Genomic DNA, 13,472 nt, shown 5'->3' on the forward strand with positions numbered 1-13,472 from the left:
TGCTCTCATGCCAATTTTATATACAATCTACAAGAATACAATAACCTAGGATTCAAAGTGCATTATAGGCACTTTTGGTGGTGGACACTGGTCAGCATGGTCATTTTGACCAATCTATCACTGTGTTGGCTCATAAACCACAAGATTTCACTGTATTGTGTATTCTGATATCTTTCTCTCAGGGCCAACATTATGTTTTCAGCAACTTGTACTACAGTAGCTCTTCTAAAGTTAAACCTGATTGATACCCTCTGAACCTAATTCACATCAATGATCCTTGCACCCATGACCTTGGTTTACCAGTTTTGCTTCCTTGGGTCACCTGTGGTGGGTACTAATCTCTACATATGAGGACCACCTCATAGGGCATGCTGTTTAGGAGATTGTCTGGGCCAGTCATCTAACCATCTCAATTTGGCCATAACCAGCTGCTCAGATACCCAAAGTTGACTATATCTCCTGCCTCAAACACATCACTTTCAAGATCTGACTTTTGGCTGCCTTGACAGGTGCCATTGTAACACGACGATAATTAATGTTATACTCATCATCTGTCAGTGGATTTAATGTTGTCCTCTGTGTATTTTCCACTGTGTTTACTCAATATTGCAGCTGCTATTGAGTTGCTTGAGAATATATTACTGGAACAGATTAAAGTGGACCCAAATTAAAAATACAAGATTTCAGAAATAAAATCTATTTTCTAAATTCTAATAATAAATAGCAGCATTTTTTCAGCTGCATGATGACAAATATAAAATATTTTACATTTATTGGAGAAACCCCTCCCTTCCTTTCATATTGCCGGGACAGAATCCGGCAAACTGGTGTTTGTAGATGGTGTCTGGCAAAGGAGGAATTGCTAACGGCTGCCACCTGTATAACACTAGCTATCAAAAGAGAAGGGTGAAAAGCATGCACTGAAATGCTCATAGACTTGAAGGAGTGTTTAGTTATCTTTGTATGTGTCAGAGTGGTGCAACTAAATATTTTGGTTTAAAAAAAGTTTGGTTTGGGTCCGCTTTAAGGCCTCTTTTCCACAAGCAGTTGATAGGCAGTGAAAGGCCTCTCAAACTCTCACAACTGCTTGCTGCTGCTTAGCAACTGATTGCTGCTGCCTGGTAACTTTCCACTGCTTCCTGGTAACTGCTTGCTGAGCACACAGTTCAACTGCCGGTGGAAATGGGTCCTTATCTGGACAAAAGGAGCAAATTGGTTGCAAGAATGGAGCCATTGCACACAACAACTAATCCGTACCCTTGATCTGGACATCTGCTCCATTTTTCCTTGCACTGGTTTTGACAAATCTGCCCACTCTGTCCCTGCGTCATCATCTTTCCCTGTCTGTCTGTCCGAAGCTTTTTTTTGTACTGCACTTGAGCGCAGTACAGAAAGCCGTTGGGATGTGAGATGAGGCCAGGGAGCAGGGCAGGTGGGTGCGCGGGCGACCGGGTGCGTGGCGGGCACACGCACTTACTGGTGGCGGTGGCGCGCTTAAATCACTACCTAGAGCCCCTTTTTAAACTGGCTTAGGTAGACTAGTTTTATATATTATGACATTTTCTGAACTGGTTTCAATATGCATAACTGAAACCACTTAAAGCAAGCTTTACATTTCTAACTTAAGAAATAAAATGACAACAGAGCAGAACCTAATTATAATCTTTTAAAAACACCATACGTTCTCAGATTTTCTGTCTTGTTTATAGCAGCCCAATGGTCAGTGCTTTCTACATTCTATTCAGGCTTTCAATAAGCCCTATTACAAGCACTAAGACATTTGAACCAGTTGGTAAATTGCAGCCAGGTCCACTTACATACAGTACTTCACATCACGGTTATTATTGTGCTATTTGTATAGGACCACTCTTCGGGTAAGCAAAGAAAGTTAAAGCATTCAAGTGCAGATGAAAGCAAAATTAGAAATCTTTTCAACTGCATTGCTTTTATACAGCAGTGTTGTTGCATTCTTGGTGCTTTTTGGATGCACTAAAATGCATTTTGGATAAATCTGTGTAGTATTTATGCTTTGCTGGTAAAGTCACAAAAACACTTCAAATATAGCTGATCTTTACATGTTAAATAAAAACAAATTGAAGAAAGTTAGGACCTTTCTCTTCCAAAAATAATGATAACAAACATACTGCAATTTCAATTTTTTTTTTTGCAATTTACATGGCGCAATTTTCCTGTGTGTTGCAGTGCATTTTTTTTCATACAATTGTTCATTCTCATGTAGTGATTGGGTTTACTTGACTATTTCATTTGAAAAATCACAAGGAAATTCCATAGCACTGCATTTGCTATGTAATGTTTGTGCTCCCAGTGATTTTAACCCAAACACAAATATGGTCAGAAACAAATTGCAGTGCTAAACATGGTGCCTTTGCTTATTGTAAAATGCGTGCTATCCAAATTTTGGAGTGAAATGTGACCAGTGGAAAAGGGAAAAGCCATTTCAAATGGTTCCTAATATACCTAATTAAAATACTAAGGCAACATAGTTTTTCATCCATAATCACTCAGCACTTACTATAAGATGTGCTCCACCCAGTCACAAGAAACCTCAGCGCCTCTCCTAAAAAACAGTGTGTCAGTCTTCTCTGCATTCTGGCAGGACAGCATCTTATGTGAAGGAAGTGTCTGCGGTTGCCAGGGCTATTTTTAAGGCCTCTTTTCCATGGGCAGTTGATAGGCAGTGAAATGCCTCTCAAACTCTCACAACTGCTTGCCGCTGACTAGTAACTGCTCACTGCTGTTTGGTAACTGCTCACTGCTGCCTGGTAACTGCTTGCTGAGCACACAGTTCAAATGCCCGTGGAAAAGAGGCCTCAGGGATGCCAAAACTGCAGCACTGAGGCTGACTTGCTATTCACTTCTGTCTCTAGTTTTTTGAGGACCTACCCCGCTTTCCACTCCTTAATGGTACATTTGCATATATTCAGCAGTGTTGCACTGGGAGACATCTAAAGCTCACTCCAACCTGAATTATCGCAAATTCTTTCTGTTTTAAGAAAGCAAACTTTTGTTTTTCCACTCCTTGGGACCAAAAAGGTCCAAGAATATCTTTTTGGGCGACCTCAGTATTTATTCAAAAACAGGCTATTTAAATAGTTTGTGTACCAGCTGACTTTGTAGGAATGTTGCCAGCCATGTTTAGGTGTACCAAAGTTTACACACATGTACACCTAGTTTACAATTTGAGAAGTCAGAAAGATAACCAGAATGCCTGTGTAATACACTTTCAGAATAAATCACATGCAGTGATTTAGGATAGCTGCAACTGATCTGTATATATACTCATTGTCAAGGTTTTTTAGAGTTCTGCATAAGTGTGTCTCATTTAGAAACTGGTATTAAAATATAGTGTTGGTGTTCTAATTCATAGCAACATGGGGTAGTGCAGACCCCCCTGTGCGATCAGGCCCCCACAGTAGTATGCTCGGCTGCTCCCAAAAAAAGTCACTGCAAATGTAAGAAGAAAGAAAGGGGCGCTCTGACTCCTTCGTTTATCAAGTAGAGTCCCCAAAAGGACAGGTCTCACCTGGATTCAATGAGGCTGGCACTGCGTACACAGCCTGGATGCACCGGGTCCCACTTAGCCGAGCTGGGGACTGAGCTCAATCGCGGGGCGGATGGGACGTCACTCGCTCCAGGAACTCCCAAGTTAGTTGCCAGGAAACACCAGGATGCTCCTTTCAGGGCTGCCTGAACGGCATAATGGAGGGTGTATTAGTTAAGTCCCCGTGGGGATAGAGACAATGCCAAAGTGGCCATAAAAGTATAAATTTATTTTAAAACAACGTGTTTCGCGGAGAAACCGTCTCCGCTTTTTTCAAGTTGATACAGCCTCATTGAATCCAGGTGAGACCTGTGCTTTTGGGGACTCTACTTGATAAACGAAGGACTCAGAGCGCCCCTTTCTTCTTACTGGTGTTCGAATTAGGCATCCTGCATTCAGAAACCTGAATTATGCTGAAAACCCCACTTCAGCACCCAAGCTAGTGGACAGAGTCACTCACACCACACTTCTTATGACTCCCATGCTTCCTAGACTGGACTTCCATGGACTGCAACCCTGTGACCCTGTCCACTAGTTTGGGTGCTGAAGTGCGGTGTTTGGCATAATTTGGGTTTCCGAATGCAGGATCCCGAATTCAAACACCAACACTATTAAAATATATGACATAATACACCACTGAAATATTGAAGTACATCTGACAAAAATTAGTAAAATGTGAAAAGCAAATGTACTTATAAGATGTACATTTTGTTCCAGAGTAAAATGCAATATAAATTACCTTATTTTTAGTTAATTTAGTAGCTGAGTGATGTAGTTATACTATTTTTTAAAGTTGTGTCCAAGTCAACACAGCAAGGTGTTCCCATTTTATTCAACACAACAGAGTATTTAGTACTTTACTTATAGAAGGCCACCTGAGGGCACATTTACAATTCATAAAAAAAATCTCTTTTGCAATACATTCCAGTAGAGGACACCTAGTGGCAAGGATTGAATTTTTAATCTGTGAAATTTTATGTATAAAATTGTGCTAAGGGAATTAGGTTGTGTTCCCACTTGAGCGCAGAAAGGACATTTTTGTCCTCCACTCATAGGTAAATGGACAGTGAAAGGCTCCTATTTTATAAATAGGAGCCAATCACACTTGTTGCGCTGCAATAGATCTGCAGGATCCATTGCAGTCCACGATTATCCTAGGCAGGTGGATACGTTCCTCCATATAGCTTATGGGGGAGCGCATCTGCCCCGTGCAACAGCCAGACCACAGGGGACCGTGAGAGCAGACACTACACTGTCCGTTCCCCCTGGCCGTACTGGTGCGGCACAAGTAGGAACAGAGCCTTCAGTTCAGTTATAGATAAACCCCTTTATTTTATCTTTTGTGGCTCTCTTTTAAGTGGGATAGTTCCAATAGAGTGGCATACAGCCCACATTTCCCAATTATTTAAGAATGGTAATGAGCACCTTGTTACTTTACACAGTCTTGTGCTTCGCAGGAGAGGGGGCAGATTTCTGTGTCTCTCCTGCAGAGTCCTCACCATGTCATGAACCATGTGAGCTAGTGTTGTTCAGGCGTTGGATGGAGCCCAATGTTATCTGGCTCAGTCATTCTAGCAACACCAGCCATCATAGAGGGAGAAGGGGTTAAAAAGGCTGTAAAAAGGTCAGATGTTAGATATGCCCTTTAAAAAAATATTTATATTAAAGCGGACCCAAACCAAACATTTTTTAGTTGCACTACTCTGACACATACAAAGGTAAATACACGCCTTCAAGCCTATGAGCATTCCAGTGCATGCTTTTCACCCTTCTCTTTTGATAGCTAGTGTTATACAGGTGGCAGCCATTAGCAATTCCTCCTTTGCCAGACACCATCTACAAACACCAGTTTGCCGGATTCTGTCCTGGCAATATGAAAGGAAGGGAGGGGTTTCTCCAATAAATGTAAAATATATTATATTTGTCATCATGCAGCTGAAAAAAGGCTGCTATTTATTATTATAATTTAGAAAATAGATTTTATTTCTGAAATCTTGTATTTTTAATTTGGGTCCACTTTAAGAGGTAGCAAGAGGTAAGAAGTGGTGCTGAAGACAACTCCATCTTCCATCTGCATGTGTACTTAAAATAGCAGGACTTCTAGTGTCCTATTTGCAGGAAGTGGAAGTGGTTAAAGGCCTGGATTAAACCGCCTAGACACATGAGTGCCATCTTGTATAATGTGATTCCATGGCCCTCCGTCTGTATCTCAGATTTCCTTTCATTTAAAGTGAAATTCCACCTGTCTTAAACAACACATTTTTATCATTGTAATATGTATCACTGCTACACAAGTCATTTTAACTTTATTAAACATGATCCTCCAGTTTGAGCCCTTTCACTTTTGTGTTTTCATTCATACATCTGTTAATGTGTGCAGGTTTCCTGTGCATCTGGGCATGTTTTTGTACGCATTTTCGTGTGTTTTTGCTTTTTTACTCACTATCAGTGATATTAACGCTTGTGTTTTCTTACAAAAATTTAAAAAGAAATTCAGCTCAATGTGAAAAAAAGGAAATGCATGCAAAATCTGAAAACGAATGTAGTTTTCTTATGGAAAACTATATGCTAAGTATTTTTATAATTACATTTGACTGCAAAAACCTGCACAAATGCACATAGTATGTATGGGTCCTAACTCTGATATTCCTGCATAAGTCATTCACTGCACAGATGAGTAAGCATTGCAGTAATCCGCAAACCTACACACTTTGGTATCCATTGTATTGTTACTAATCTTGTAACAACGCTGTAGCTGTCTCTACAGATGCAATCAATCTAAAGAATCTGAATAAATGCTTGAAAGATTCCTACTGTGAACAGAGAGAATTGCTTTTTTTAGCGGCAAAGAGGAATATCATTTCATATAACTACTCTTGAAAGGCAGATATGATTGGTATTTAGGGGGATTCACAGCAGATCAAACCTGTTCCTGCATATAGATAATTTAGGATCCCAATCTGCCAGAGGCAACACAATCTTCATGTTGGCCACACATCTAGGACCTGCACATACATTTACAATTAAAACTGTTGGTCACAAAGAACACCTCCCCATTCGCCTGTACCTCTCTCTGCCAGTTTGTGGAATTGTAATGTATGCCTTTTTATTTTTTTCCAATAAATGCCAAGTTTTATTTAGGGATGTGCAAGACCTCTCTCTTTTTACATTTTGGACTGTGATTATATTTGGCTGGTTGCACTTCCTCAGTGATTGAGTTAGCCTCCTGTGCATGGTCACTTCTTCGTTGTTTGATGTTGGTCACAAAGAACAATCATTATTTCTACTAATAAAGAGACTGGCACCAGGGATGTTATAACAAGGCCCCGTGTGTTACCTAGCAGCCTGTGCAAAGATTACACACTTAGCTGTGTAGACTCTCCTTTGGTCTTCTCAGTGCAGCATTATTCTCTACTGCATCATTGGTCTATTGGAGTTATTTCTAGAAAGTTTACTTCTAATTGGGTTTTGTAGGGCAGGGAGTAGTGTTAATCTGAGTACAAGTAGTGGCTGGGTTAAAGGTGGAGGAGTGGTAAGCAGGGGCGTTTCTGGGTTCCTGGGAGATCCTTGTATCACGCTGGGTTACGTGACACAAGATACTGTAAATCGGTAACAGACCTGGGTCATACACAGTAAGGCAGATGTCTGAAAGTACAGAAGGGCAGATACTGAGACAAGGTCGAGAACTAGCAAGGGTCATACACAGGAGATCAGATGACTGAAAGTACAAGGGCTGAAGCAGAAACGAGGTCAAGGAGAAGCAATAGGTCATCGGCTCAAGTAACGGATAAATATTTGCAGAACTGCATATATATTTATCAAGAAACGAGCTAAAGCACAAGTAATAACAATTAGCAAGACCCGCAACAACCAGCCAACTGATCGCTATCACGGGCGAGGACACACTGCAGCCCAAGGGCTTAAATACAGGAAGGGAAGGATCAAAGGCCAGCCCTCAGGAAAACCAGCCAATAACAGTAATGAACAGAGAGCAGCTGACCAATAATTCCCACAGCCGGGAAGTGTCAGCTGACACTAATTTCTCAGAGGACGTCTCAGCGCATAAAAGCTTCTCTGAGTCGCGCGCGTCCGGCTAGGGAGAGTGGAGGAATATGCACGATCAGCCACCACCGCAGGGGAGCCGGGGATGCCACTGGAAGCATTTCTCTGCAGAGCTTTGTCTCTGGAGCTGGCAGGTAAGATCATTACATTACCCCCCCCTCTCTTCGAGGAGTGACCTCCGGACACTCCCTACCTGGCTTTTTAGGATGATTCTGGTGGAATTCATTAACCAATTCATCCGCATGAACCTGATGTGCCGTAACCCAACATCTCTCCTCAGGCCCATACCCCTTCCAATCCACCAAGTACTGCAATGAATTCTGCACTTTCCGCGAATCCAAAATTCTCTCTACTTCAAATTCAGGTTTGCCATCAATCTCCACAGGAGGTGGAGGAGAGGAATTTGTACGATATTGGCCGCTGGTTTTAACAAGGAAACATGAAAAGAATTAACTCCCCTCATGGATCAAGGCAAAGTTACTCAATAGGCAACTTTATTAATCTTCTCGAGAATAGGGTATGGGCCGATATACCTAGGTCCCAGCTTAGCGGAAATCTGGGGCAAAGGGATATTACGTGTAGATACCCAAACAAGATCCCCAGGTGAGAAATCGAACTCCAAACAGACTGCATGTGGGATACCCAGCATGTCAGCTGACACTAATCTCTCAGAGGACGTCTGAGCATAAAGGCTTCTCTGAGTCGCGCATGTCCAGCTGGGGAGAGTGGAGGAACATGCAGGATCAGCCACCACTGCAGGGGAGCCTGGGATGCCGCTGAAAGCATTTCTCTGCATGGCTCTGTCTCTGGAGCTGGCTGCAGCTTTGCTGGAGCTGCTGGCAGGTAAGATCATTACACCTGGGCAGCAAGAAGGAAAGATTTGTGCAGCGAGCAAAGCGCGCCATGGCAAAAAATGGGCATGACATTGCTGTGGAAAGTGGGTGTGGTCATAGGTGGGGCTAAATGTACATGAACATAGCAGTGGTGTAACTTAAATATATTCAATAGGCAGTACAGGTCCTTCTCAGAAAATTTGCATATTGTGATAAAGTTCATTATTTTCTGTAATGTAGTGATAAACATTAGACTTTCATATATTTTAGATTCATTACACACAATTGAAGTAGTTCAAGCCTTTTATTGATTTAATATTGATGGTTTTGGCATACAGCTGTTAAGCTTGGAGGTGTAATCTCCACCGTCAGCATGCAACACATAAGCTGACGTGAAGGAGGTACACACACCAGCACAAGGAATCAGGATATCCCCAGTTTAGTGGAGGAGAGGACTGACTCCAATAGGAGATTGTGGTGCACAGAGCCGGTGCAGATCCGAACAGCCACAAACAACACTTTCGTAATAACGTCTCAGCGCAAAGTAGCGCTGAGCGCATAAACCAGGACTGAGGAGATCAGGACAGGTAGACAGAATGAACGCTTGCTTAACTAGCCACTACTTAGTGACGGCAAGCGTCCATAATAAAACAGACTGGAATGAGGTAGCCAATGCGTTAGCAGCGATGGCGTGCCTCACAAAGACAGGACAAGATAGTCAGGAAATAGCAGGATCAAGATAGATGAACGTAACACAGACAAATATACAATAAGTATGTTTTCCTAGCGTATTACAATTACAGCTATCAATGAAACTATTTGTAACGTCTGACTAACATATGTATATATCGGCAATGAACCGATATATGACATAAGCAGGAACACTGACTAGCACTGGAGCAATACAGGGAACAGGACTCAGAAGGATTCGCTATCTCTTCGCAGAGATGAACGCAATCCACAAACGGTAACAGGACAGGATTCAGAAGGATTCGTTATCTCCTCGCAGAGATGAACGCAATCCACAAACAGGAGCAGGATACTAGCTCAGCACGGGTGCTCACGATACGCGCAAACTACCAAAACGTGCTGGAAGGCTGACTAACTGAACACAGGAAATAAACAGTTCGTGTACGTATATATCAGCGAAACTGATGTATCAACGTAACACGAATACAATGAAAATAACAAAATGCGCAAGTATGCGTATATATTGGCGATGAACCAATATATGACACAAGACAAGCAGAGTAACAACTTCTAGAACAAGAGCAGAACTAGGAGGACTCGCTGACCCCTTCGCAGGAGTCAGCGCAGTCCACACGGACTAGGAACGAGGTGGGGCACGAGCAGAGTAACAGACAGAATCTGAGACTATGGTAGCCCATGAGGCATTGCAGGAAGCAGTTCTTTATACTGAGGTCATCCAATGGGAGCAGACCTGCAGATTCCCACACAAGTGAATGGTAATTAATCACAGGCTGATAGCAGGAAAAGGCAGACAATGATATGCAGCCTGCAGGAAAGGGATTGCCCCTCCATTGCAGCAGACAATGTTTGTTACACAAAAGCATATTAAACTGTCATTAACTTCAGAGCGACTGCAGATGGAATCAGCAACTAGCTTAAGTGCAAACCAAACTATGCAAGCAAATGCATGTAATGACATTAGAACTGCTTGGTTTGCAATACCACCGCAGCCAGCAGCAAACGCTGCAGAAGCGATCATAACAACAGCTCATGAAAACCCCAAATTACTATCTCAAAAAATTAGCATATCATGAAAAGGTTCTCTAAACTAGCTATTAACCTAATCATCGGAATCAACTAATTAACTCTAAACACCTGCAAAAGATTCCTGAGGTTTTTAAAAACTCCCAGCCTGGTTCATTACTCAAAACCGCAATCAAAAACACTTTTCTTTTATTGGTCGAATGAAATAAGCTAATTTTTTGAGATAGGAATTTTGGGTTTTCATGAGCTGTATGCCAAAATCATCAATATTAAAACAATAAAAGGCTTGAACTACTTCAGTTGTGTGTAATGAATCTAAAATATATGAAAGTCTAATGTTTATCAGTAAATTACAGAAAATAATGAACTTTATCACAATATGCTAATTTTTTGAGAAGAACCTGTATTTCACATAAATAAGCCCCTCACCTGGCTTCTGTCTTGTTTTCGCCTGGCTGGCCTGTGTGCTGTACTCTGCTGGCAGTTATGCTGGGCTTGCTGAAGATTATGCTGGGCTGCCTGGCTGGTGGTGATGCTGTGCCAGCCTGGGCTTTGCTGGGTGATTTGCTGGGCTTGCCAATTTGCTGGGGGCTTCACTGGGGTGAGGGCATTTTGCTGGGCTGGGTGCTTTGCTAGGCTTTGCTGAGCTGGGAGCTTTGCTGGGCTGGGGCCCGGAGGCTTTGCTTTGCTGGGGGCTTTGCTAGGCTGAGGGGTTTGCTTTTAGTATAGGTTGGTAGATAGGTAGGTATGGGGCTGTAATAGATCGCGGAAAAGCCACCGCGTGTACTGGCAGCAAGGCGGCTGATTCCGCGTCCAGCGCGGTGGTTTGCGCGCGCTGAGAGGCAGAACCTTTATGACAATTTAGGAGCAAGTGACTATTGGTTGATCGGTGATGGGTGGCGCCGGAGAGCGCCGCTCTATATATAGTTACTGCTGGTCAGTCTCAAGTTGTCTGCCGTTGCGAACACTTACGTGAAAGCACTCAGACCATAGTCAGATGTGTGTTAGAACCAGGAGGACCTGGGAATTCACACTGAGCCAGATTACTTCTGTGTTATCATGTGTGTTATCATTGTGTTATACTTCAGACTAGTTCTAGGGTGTTGAGACCACGGACCTCACACCCAAGACTAGGGATTCTGTGTTATCATTGTGTTATACTTCAGACTAGTTCCAGGTTGTTGAGACCACGGACCTCACACCCAAGACTAGGTATTGTTTGATATCTGTTATGACCTATTGCATTTCTGACTATCCCTCTGCTTTCTGATTCGGTACCTACGCATATCTGATTACCTGTTGCCAACTCTCTCTCCATTGAGACACCTTCCAGGTGTCACTCAGCCACAGGTCCTTCCTGCTTTCCAGCCTGGGGCTCCACCCCTTTGGATGTCTTAGGCTGCTGGAAGGTTTTTGCACTTCCCAGAGGTATTTCCCATATTGCCAAGGACCACCTGCTCCTCGGGTGGTCCCACTCAAAGTCATTACTGTTGCACCAAACACTCACACTATATAGGTGTCCAGAGGTTAGTTATACTTGGATTATTGGTGATTCTGCAGATCATCAATAATCAGGTATATATCTGTATTCTTGGTGATACTGCAGATCACCAATAATCAGATTCTCTCTGTGTGCTGACACCGATCGTTACAGAACGGCAGACCAAAACCAAATGGACGCACTTAACAGCCGTCTTGATGCACTCACCACCTCGGTGGAAAATTTCATCCAAGTGCTGGACAGTCATCAGACCCAGATCAACGCTTTGTCTGGGTCTGCACAAGTCCTACAGACGGCTGTGAATATAGTGCGATCTCCTCCATGTACAGACTTACGTATGCCTGTGCCCGAAAGGTTTTCTGGTCACAGATCTGACTTTCAGAATTTTAGAAATCGAGTGTTGTCGTACTTTGAGTTGAGGCCTAATTCATCAGGAACCTTGCCCCCGAGAATTACGTTTATTAAGACTCTGCTGTCAGGGGATTCACAGACCTGGGCATATAGTCTCCAGACAGGGCATGAGGAATTTTTTAAAGCTATGGCTATAATTTATGATGATCCAGACATTGCCTCTACCGCTGAGCGGAAGCTCAAGACTTTGCGGCAAGGCAAGGATCCGGTTGAAATGTACGCAGCTGAGTTCAGGAAATGGGCAGTTTCAGCTAGCTGGGGGTCATTCGCACTTCTGGACTGTTTTTTGTCAGGGTTGTCAGACGCGGTCTCTGATCTAATGCTGGGTCATCCTGAGCCGAAGTGTATTGATGAGGCCATTTCATTAGCCGTCAGGGTTGATCGTCGTCTACGCTACCAGAGACAGACTCAGAGTAGGAACAATGTGAGATATGTTTCCTACGCCTCTCCTCCACCCGTGTCACCTCCGCCGGAACCAATGCAGATTGGTCGGTCAAAATTGTCCCAGGTGGAGCAGAATCGCAGAAAAACAGAACAGCTCTGTCTATACTGTGCGGAGGAGGGTCACAGAGTGCAGAATTGTCCCAAGAAGTCGGGAAACGCTGCTGCCTAGGTGTAGTCGGAGGTAATACCCTAGGCACGCAGTCTTTACCTCTAGACGATAAACGTTTTCTCCTCCCTTGTTCTATATCTTGGGAAGATCAAATAGTTACCACTGAGGCCTTTCTAGACTCTGGCTCAGCAGCCAACTTTATGGATTACGAATTTGCGAAGAAATTGGGGATTCCTATTTCCCCTTTGAATCAACAGATTCTGGTCACTGCAGTGGATGACTCTCCTCTGCAGAGTAAATACCCTCTGTCTCAGACCCCAGAGTTAAGGGTCACGGTGGGGGTGTTACATAAAGAGAGTCTACAGTTTCACGATCATTCTTGGCATGCCATGGTTACAGCTTCACTCCCCTCAGATCAATTGGGCTTCAGGTCAGCTAACGAGCTGGTCTACCCATTGCCATCATCATTGTTTAGCGAAGGTAACCTTGGGTAACACCAAGGTTCAGGTGGAAGGTTTGCCAAGCCAGTATTCAGAATTTGCTGATGTGTTAAGTCCCAAATCAGCGGATTAACTTCCTCCCCACCATCCTTTTGATTGTCCCATCGATCTCAGGTCTGGTTGTATGCCCCCTAGAGGTCATCTCTATAATTTATCTGGGCCAGAGAAATTGGCTATGCAAGAATACATCTGAGAAAATTTGGCTAAAGGTTTTATTCGTCCCTCTCGGTCACCAGTAGGGGCAGGATTCTTTTTCATGAAAAAGGATGGAGGCCTCCGTCCCTGCATTGATTATCGGGGCTTAAATAAGATTACA

The 13,472-nt window shown here is 43.2% G+C and overlaps 1 protein-coding gene across 9 annotated transcripts in view; it reads left to right on the forward strand.

The window, feature by feature from the left end:
• KLHL32 (kelch like family member 32) overlaps positions 1-13,472 on the forward strand; it is a 494,024-nt gene that overhangs the window by 176,987 nt on the left and 303,565 nt on the right. The gene's annotated exons all lie outside the window — the stretch shown is intronic.

Source organism: Hyperolius riggenbachi, chromosome 4 (assembly GCF_040937935.1).
Source record: "Hyperolius riggenbachi isolate aHypRig1 chromosome 4, aHypRig1.pri, whole genome shotgun sequence".
Lineage (NCBI taxonomy): Eukaryota > Metazoa > Chordata > Amphibia > Anura > Hyperoliidae > Hyperolius > Hyperolius riggenbachi.